Raw genomic sequence first — 9,646 nt, forward strand, 5'->3', positions numbered from 1 at the left:
CTCCATACTGAACATTAACAATTTCAATATCACTATCACTTTGCCATTCATTACTTGATGAGACATGACCTTCTTTATTATGTGTTTTGCCTTTAACTTTATAATCAATATTCTTGTCTGGTAATCTTGAACTACATTTATACTGATAAGACGTACTAGGTTCATCAACATCGACGTTTCCCAAGTTGCTTTGTTCACAATTATCATCGAGCACAGAAGCGGAACATAAAATCATAGACTTATTTTCAATATTTACACCAGTCAGTTCAAACTCGGTGTCATGTAAATTACAGTTCATTGACCTTGCTAATCTTATACAATAGTCGTACACACCTTGCCAAGATGGACTGTAAAGTAAAATACTCTTTCCATGCTCACTAACACAACCAAATCGATCTCTTGCATGTGGATCAAATATAAGGAAACCATTTACACGTTTAATAATAGAAAATGTGCTTCTGTTAAAATTCATAAAAAATGCATCATGTTGGTGTAATTCTTGTTCAAGAGCTTGGTTTAATGACAAGGCTCCATATTCAGCCATAAATTCGAGATTCCCATCTATTATGCCAAAAACTGATTCTTTTGGAGATATTACAAATGTGTTATCCAAGATATCCAATTCTTTCGGCAGTTCAGAAATCATCAAAAGGTCCTCATGCATAGTGGAATCTTTTTGAATGTAACGGTACAACTCATTTCCAAGAGTCAATATTGTATCAAGGTCTTTGGTGTAAAATTCATTTCCATTCATCTTTGTAGAATAAAGAATAGCTACAAGACTATTTGCAACACACTGTTTACCACCTGCAAAGCCAAATCTATAATTCCCTTGATTAAAACTACCCTGTGCTACAGTTATATTATTATCATTACTATTATATAGTTGTAATTCATTTATTGATTGTGTATTCTGCCTTATTGGTGCATTCTTTTGTTTTGATCTCTCATCGATTATCAATTCTTCCGAAAAATTATTTTTGGTTAAAACTTCAATATCCACATCGATAGCATGTTGGTCACATTTAGGTTTAGTATGGGACCTAATTTTTTCAGTCACTGCTTTTTTAGATCCGTCATCAATTATCGATACTTCGTTTTCGTCAAATTCACAACTTGCACATGTTTGATTTTTATGATCTGTAACATTACTATCAAATCTATTAGTTCTGTCATTCATTTTGCTACTATTTTGTGATTTCACATCGTCAGTCGCTGTGTTGTCGTTTTCTTCAGTACATTTCATTTTAAAGTCGTCATCAGTTTTCATTTCTGAATTGTCATTTTTACCTTTCATTAAAATAATATCTTCGCCAATCCGTTCCATAGTATCGCAATCATTCTTGTGGTGTTTTAAATTCAGGTTCATATTATCTTGTGATTCTTTGTTATCAATCTTCTTACTTTTGACAAAACGACCCTTGCTATTTCGTTTCGAACCACCACCTGATTGTTGTTGTATTCCGTTTGTTACCTTTGTATTTTTCAAAACATCACACATAAGCTTACCATTCATTTCGTCATTTTCCTTGTATTCTCTATAAGTACTTGTATTCATGTTCCATTCCATTTTGTTATTATTTCGTCTTTCATAGAAATCTTTTACACCTTTGCCGATATATTTTACACCTGGTTCTATAATTATACCATTTATAACGCACTTTCTCCTTTTCTTATTTCCTCTATTTTTACATCTTTTTTTTCTGTTGTCGGTTCTTTTCTTTGATCTTACTCTCATCCAATCACTACCAAGTAAATCTTCACTTCCTGTTTGTTGACATTTTAATTTTGCATTATTACAACGTTTTTCTTTATTTTTCGTTAATTCTGGAAAGTCTGAAGTGACAGATTCATCAGGTTCTAGAATCGTATATCTATTGAAATGACAGGGAATACCTATTTCACCCAACATGTTATCAACTAAATTACTATTCCCACACATTGAACAAATCCAAATTACCCTGGAATTACATAGTTTGTCTTCAAAAACATCTCTTACACATTTCACATGAAAATATTGACTACAACGGTCACATGTTATGCAATTGTCTACTTTCACTTCAATATTACAGAAATCGCATGTATCATCAAACTCTGAAGTGACCTCTGTACCATAAGATAATATGTTTATGATATCATCAATTATTCCTTTAAATTCAGTTGTATCTTTCATAAATTCACAATTGACATTACCTGTATCATCATTTCTCTCGTCTTTGACATTCTCAGTTGAACAGCATTCATCAAGTAGGTCCAAGATGTCATTAACAACTATTTTAAATTCTGCTGTCTTATCCATAACTCCATTATTAACATTACCAGTTGTATTGACAAAAATCTGCTTTTTACTTGTAACTTCTTTATTCACATTCTTACACAAATAAATTATCATTGTAAAGATAATCAACAAAAAGATACCAACTACTGCTATGAATTCCATATCCATTATTCAAAATTTGTATAAGAAACAAATTTCTTCAAATTTATAATCTTTGTTTACAAATTAAATTAAAATGTATTCTGCAATTCCAATGAATATTACAATTAGGTTCTTTTTATCAATTCAAACTTCAAAAAAGAAATCCTTGCTACAACAAAATAAATTATTAAAAATTCCAAAAACAAATCAACTTTATATTGTCTTTTGTTTCTATGACTTTTAACTTTTGTCCTAATTTCTTTTCTCTTTGTCAATATTTTTTTTGTCTGCTTTTTTTCAATAATTCGATTATACAATTTCACTGAATAAAAAAATTAGCTTCTGCTTAATATTGGCTTGATGAAATACTTTATATTAATTTAAACTTCTCTGTAATACTTGGTTATGCTAAATAGTTTCAGATTCTAATTTTTATTCTTTTTACAATTCTACTTAATAACAGATTCAAATAAAAGTGATATTTAAATCTTCTTTAATTAATTCTTTTGTAATAAACTCTGTTTAATATTTATTTTTTTATAATAAGCTTCTGTTTTATTCTTCAAACTTTTGTTTGTATAATCAAACTTTAACTTTACACTTTTGCTTTTGCAAAAATGGTTTTGTAATAAACTTTTGTTTATTAATTGTTTCCTTGTGATTAACTTCTGTTATCTTCAAGGTTTTACACTTTTGCTTTTGCAAAAATGGTTTTGTAATAAACTTTTGTTTATTAGTTGTTTCCTTGTGATTAACTTCTGTTATCTTCAAGGTTTTACACTTTTGCTTTTGCAAAAATTGTTTGTAATAAACTTTTGTTTATTAGTTTTTTCCTTGCGATAAACTTCTGTTTACTTCAAGAATGTTTTAAAGATACTTTTAAAAAATGTTTAAAAAGAAATTGTGCATAAATATTAAAATTCGGTAACCCCTCGTAGAAACTCTCTTTGGAGAGTGGATCTTTTTCTAAAGACCCGGATCTCTTCTGAGATCCAGTGGGTTTATATAAGACAGTCACCTACAATAAAAGAAAAAAAAAAGAGTTAGTTATTAATTTTAAGATACACTGTACAGTACTAAGAATTACAGTCAAACAATTATAAATTGAATCAGTAGATAAATCAATGTTTTTACAAATACCTAAATAATAATATACACATCCCCCCTGTGGAATGTAACATGATCTATTGGGCCTAGCAAAACAAATTAGGACCAACTCATTACTAAATTCAGGATAGACCCATTTTATAAAATTGCAAATTTATTTCTGGAGAAACTGACCACCACATTTATGTTAAAAAGGATGATTGTCCCAATTTTTGAAGTAAATTGTGATAATATATTTGTGACTTTGGTTTATACAATATAAATAAATCACTATAGAAGATATTTTGACTTAAAAATATGTCAAAACTTCATTACATGGAATGTGTCGGAAACAAATTCTTTCATAACAATTTCACCTTCAAAATTAATCTGAAAATAGGTTTAATTATTCAATGTTCTAATAAAATAGAATTTTATACACAAAAATATTTGGTCACTCAGTATAGTAAATTTACAAACAACACATGTTTATCAATTATTGGAGGGCATAAAGTAAGGAAAATATGTTTTTTCCGTTTTACAGATAATTTTCTAATACTCACAGCTGTAACTGGCACTGTATATTTTCTGTACAACTACAATCTAAAAAATAAAAGGAAAATCATTAATAATGGCAATAAACAACATTAACACTTTTTCAAAATCAACATGCTTCTTAATCAATGTCTGAAAAATTAAGAAATTTTCTCAAAATGAATTTGGGTATTAGACAGCTGGTTAGGGCCTACATGTTGTCTCAATGCTAATTTCATTTAATATTTTATTCACAAACCATAAAATCTGAATTATGTAAATGTTTCATAATAGAACATGCCTACAAAATAACAGGCAACGGTTCACAAAGTAAAGAAAATATGTTTTATCCGTTTAACAGATAATATACTAATACTCACAGCTGTAGCTGACACTGTATATGTTCTACAATCTAAAAAAAAAAAAAAACAAGGAAAAACATTAATAATTGGCAATAAACAACATTAACACTTTTTCCAAATCAACATGCTTCTTAATCAATGTCTGAAAAATTAAGAAATTTCTCAAAATGACTTTGGGTATGAGACAGCTGGTTAGGCCTACATGTTGTCTTAATGCTAATTTCATTTAATATTTTATTCACAAACCATAAAATCTGAATGATGTAAATGTTACATAATAGAAAATGCCTACAAAATAACAGGCAACGGTTCACAAAGTAAAGAAAATATGTTTTCTCCGTTTAACAGATAATCTACTAATACTCACAGCTGTAGCTGACACTGTATATTTTCTACAATCTAAAAAAACAAAACAAGGAAAAACATCAATAATTGGCAATAAACAACATTAACACTTTTTCCAAATCAACATGCTTCTTAATCGAGGTCTGAAAAATTAAGAAATTTCCTTAAAATGACTTTAGGTATGGGACGGCTGGTTAGGGCCTACATGTTGTCTCAATACTACTTTCATTTAATATTGTATTCACAAACCATAAAATCTGAATTATTTAAATGTTTCATAATATAAAATGCCTACAAAATAACAGGCAACAGTTCACAAAGTAAGGAAAATATGTTTTCTCCGTTTAACAGATAATCTACTAATACTCACAGCTGTAGCTGAAACTGTTAATTTTCTACAATCTAAAAAAAACAAGGAAAAACATTGATAATGGCAATAAACAACATTAACACTTTTTCCAAATCAATATGCTTCTTAATCAATGTCTGAAAAATTAGGAAATTTCCTCAAAATGACTTTGGGTATGGGCCGGCTCATTGCGGCCTACATGTTGTCTCAATGGTAATTTCATTTAATTATTTGATCACAAACAATAAAATCTGAATTACGTAAATGTTTCATAATAGAAAATGTTTACAAAATAACAGGCAACAGTTCACAAAGTAGGAAAATATGTTTTCTCCGTTTAACAGATAATCTACTGATACTCACAGCTGTAGCTGAAACTGTATATTTTCTACAATCTAAAAAAAAACAAGGAAAAACATTGATAATGGCAATAAACAACATTAACACTTTTTCCAAATCAACAAGCTTCTTAATCAATGTCTGAAAAATTTAGAAATTTCCTCAAAATGACTTTGGGTATGGGTCGGCTAATTGGGGCCTACATGTTGTCTCAATGCTAATTTCATTTAATATTTTATTCACAAACCATAAAATCTGAATGATGTAAATGTTTCATAATAGAAAATGCCTACAAAATAACAAGCAACAGTTCACAAAGTAAAGAAAATATGTTTTCTCTGTTTAGCAGATAATCTACTAATACTCACAGCTGTAGCTGACACTGTATATTTTCTACAATCTAAAAAAAAACAAGGAAAAACATTAATAATTGGCAATAAACAACATTAACACTTTTTCCAAATCAACATGCTTCTTAATCGAGGTCTGAAAAATTTAGAAATTCCTCAAAATGACTTTGGGTATGAGACAGCTGGTAAGGGCCTACATGTTTTCTCAATGCTAATTTCATTTAATATTTTATTCACAAACCATAAAATCTGAATGCTGTAAATGTTTCATAATAGAAAATGCCTACAAAATAACAGGCAACTGTTCATAAAGTAAGGAAAATATGTTTTCTCCGTTTAACAGATAATCTACTAATACTCACAGCTGTAGCTAAAACTGTATATTTTCTACAATCTAAAAACAACAAGAAAAAACATTGATAATGGCAATAAACAACATTAACCCTTTTGCTAAATCAACATGCTTCTTAATCAATGTCTGAAAAATTAAGAAATTTTCTCAAAATAACTTTGGGTATGGGCCGGCTGATTGGGGTCTACATGTTGTCTCAATACTACTTTCATTTAATATCTTATTCACAAACCATAAAATCTGAATTATGTAAATGTTTCATAATATAAAATGCCTACAAAATAACAGGCAACAGTTCACAAAGTAAGGAAAATATGTTTTCTCCGTTTAACAGATAATCTACTAATACTCACAGCTGTAGCTGAAACTGTTAATTTTCTACAATCTAAAAAAAACAAGGAAAAACATTGATAATGGCAATAAACAACATTAACACTTTTTCCAAATCTACATGCTTCTTAATCAATGTCTGAAAAATTAGGAAATTTCCTCAAAATGACTTTGGGTATGGGCCGGCTGATTGCGGCCTACATGTTGTCTCAATGGTAATTTCATTTAATTGTTTGATCACAAACAATAAAATCTGAATTATGTAAATGTTTCATAATAGAAAATGCCTACAAAATAACAGGCAACAGTTCAAAAAGTGAAAAAAGTAAGGAAAATATGTTTTCTCTGTTTAGCAGATAATCTACTGATACTCACAGCTGTAGCTGACACTGTATATTTTCTACAATCTAAAAAAAAAAACAAGGAAAAACATTAATAATTGGCAATAAACAACATTAACACTTTTTCCAAATCAACATGCTTCTTAATCGAGGTCTGAAAAATTAAGAAATTCCTCAAAATGACTTTGGGTATGAGACAGCTGGTTAGGGCCTACATGTTGTCTCAATGCTAATTTCATTTAATATTTTATTCACAAACCATAAAATCTGAATGCTGTAAATGTTTCATAATAGAAAATGCCTACAAAATAACAGGCAACTGTTCACAAAGTAAGGAAAATATGTTTTCTCCGTTTAACAGATAATCTACTAATACTCACAGCTGTAGCTGAAACTGTTAATTTTCTACAATCTAAAAACAACAAGGAAAAACATTGATAATGGCAATAAACAACATTAACCCTTTTCCTAAATCAACATGCTTCTTAATCAATGTCTGAAAAATTAAGAAATTTCCTCAAAATAACTTTGGGTATGGGCCGGCTGATTGGGGTCTACATGTTGTCTCAATACTACTTTCATTTAATATCTCATTCACAAACCATAAAATCTGAATTATTTAAATGTTTCATAATATAAAATGCCTACAAAATAACAGGCAACAGTTCACAAAGCAAGGAAAATATGTTTTCTCCGTTTAACAGATAATCTACTAATACTCACAGCTGTAGCTGAAACTGTTAATTTTCTACAATCTAAAAAAAACAAGGAAAAACATTGATAATGGCAATAAACAACATTAACACTTTTTCCAAATCAACAAGCTTCTTAATCAATGTCTGAAAAATTTAGAAATTTCCTCAAAATGACTTTGGGTATGGGTCGGCTAATTGGGGCCTACATGTTGTCTCAATGCTAATTTCATTTAATATTTTATTCACAAACCATAAAATCTGAATGATGTAAATGTTTCATAATAGAAAATGCCTACAAAATAACAGGCAACAGTTCACAAAGTAAGGAAAATATGTTTTCTCTGTTTAGCAGATAATCTACTAATACTCACAGCTGTAGCTGACACTGTATATTTTCTACAATCTAAAAAAAACCAAGGAAAAACATTAATAATTGGCAATAAACAACATTAACACTTTTTCCAAATCAACATGCTTCTTAATCGAGGTCTGAAAAATTAAGAAATTTCCTCAAATAAACTTATTTTATACACAAACAATAAAATCTGAATTATGTAAATGTTTCATAATAGAAAATGCCTACAAAATAACAGGCAACAGTTCACTCCCAATCATGAAATCATTAATCATCTCTACAAACTATTTATTTAATATACACTACTTACAATATTCTGGAGATACTAAAGTAGAAACAATTGTGTATCTCTTCCAACAGCTACAAGACAAAAATATATTATTATTATAAATATCAATACAAATTGTGATCAAAACATCCACAATATTTGTAACAATGACAGGTGCGAAAGAGAACTGCGCTGACCTACGTCACTACTACTAGGACTACTGGAGTAAGCCTAGACAACATGCTATTGTAAGAAGAACGAGTCATTGTTTCTTCTCTTTAATAATTTATACAACTAAAAATTAAGCTAGAGTAAGAGTTAATATAATATAAGCCAGGTGCAAAAGGGAACCTAGCGCCGTTTAGTCCTACTAAAAACAACAAGTATTCTTGTACAGGCTAGGCCTAGGTACACTATGAATGTAGCAGACATATTTGTTCGTATTTACCGGGACCGTATTTAACATACACATGGCCATACACGATTGTCGTGCTGCTACGAAAGCCATCGGGCTGAAAAACGTCACGACGTTTGCCATCTCTGAAAGTCTGACATCCTTCCGTATATCTATAGTAGGCTAGGGTATCGTTAGTAAGTATCAATTACAAAACAACTACAAATCAAACAATCCACATAATTTCTTACCTATTTCTTATAGTATATCAATTCTCAACAAACTTGAGTTTGTTATTTATTTATTTAATCGTTGAAGTTCGACGATATAAAATGGTATTTGTAACAATATTATCAGAGAGCGACTCTTAAAAACCAACATGGAGTTTACCAACGACATACCACAACACAACACGTTGTCGAATTTTCTCGAAATTCGGTTCACCTACAGTATGGCATGCAATCCTCGCCAAAATTACCAATATGTAACGAATAACGAAAATTAGTTTTCACGTCAGACCTATGTATTCTACGTGTATATTAGACGTTGCGTTTTCGCGGATAACCTAACTCGTCCGCAGTGACGAGTTCAAATCTAGTTTTTTTTTTTTTTTCTATGTTCTTCTTTCTTTCCACGAATTTTGTTGGTCGCATATCTCTAATTCTGGCCAACATAAGATTGTATAACTTTGTCATAAGATTGACCTATAGCTGTAGATGTGCAGCCAAGCTTTTGGACGATTTCGGAGTTGCGCAGCGTAAGTTACGCGCGATTTTATGAATTTCAATGATTGATCATAGATTAAAAACCAAACGTCATTTTGTATTGAAACTTGGTGAAAATTTAATTCATATAATGCGCAAACTTTCTATGGATTAAAAATGGCATGTTTCACAAAAAGTTACGCGCGCACACGCGTTTAAAATTTCAAAATGCGAAAAATCAATTTCTAATCAACTTTCTACGCGTTTCATGTTATTTTGAGCATTTCAAAAATTCCCACGCGTGCGCAATTTTTTTACGCGCGCGTGCGCACGTAGCGTAAAAACATCTTTTTTTTGCTTGATTTTTGTTTTTTCAGCCTTTTCTAGTAAATTTACCAATTTTCAATCAATTTCGACTTAAAA

The 9,646-nt window shown here is 30.0% G+C and overlaps 2 long non-coding RNA genes across 2 annotated transcripts; both read right to left on the minus strand.

Moving 5' to 3' along the window:
- Positions 1-5,811: 5,811 nt before the first annotated feature.
- On the minus strand, positions 5,812-7,219 carry LOC140046836 (uncharacterized). Its single transcript, XR_011844870.1, has 5 exons — positions 7,188-7,219; positions 6,842-6,873; positions 6,490-6,521; positions 6,147-6,178; positions 5,812-5,834 (listed from the first exon to the last, which is right to left on the minus strand). It is a non-coding gene; the product is annotated as an uncharacterized lncRNA (long non-coding RNA).
- A 659-nt stretch (positions 7,220-7,878) lies between these two features.
- Positions 7,879-8,973, minus strand: LOC140046843 (uncharacterized). Its single transcript, XR_011844874.1, has 3 exons — positions 8,771-8,973; positions 8,168-8,217; positions 7,879-7,905 (listed from the first exon to the last, which is right to left on the minus strand). It is a non-coding gene; the product is annotated as an uncharacterized lncRNA (long non-coding RNA).
- Between the last annotated feature and the right edge of the window lie 673 nt (positions 8,974-9,646).

Source organism: Antedon mediterranea, chromosome 1 (genome assembly GCF_964355755.1).
Source record: "Antedon mediterranea chromosome 1, ecAntMedi1.1, whole genome shotgun sequence".
In the NCBI taxonomy this organism is placed as follows: Eukaryota; Metazoa; Echinodermata; class Crinoidea; order Comatulida; family Antedonidae; genus Antedon; species Antedon mediterranea.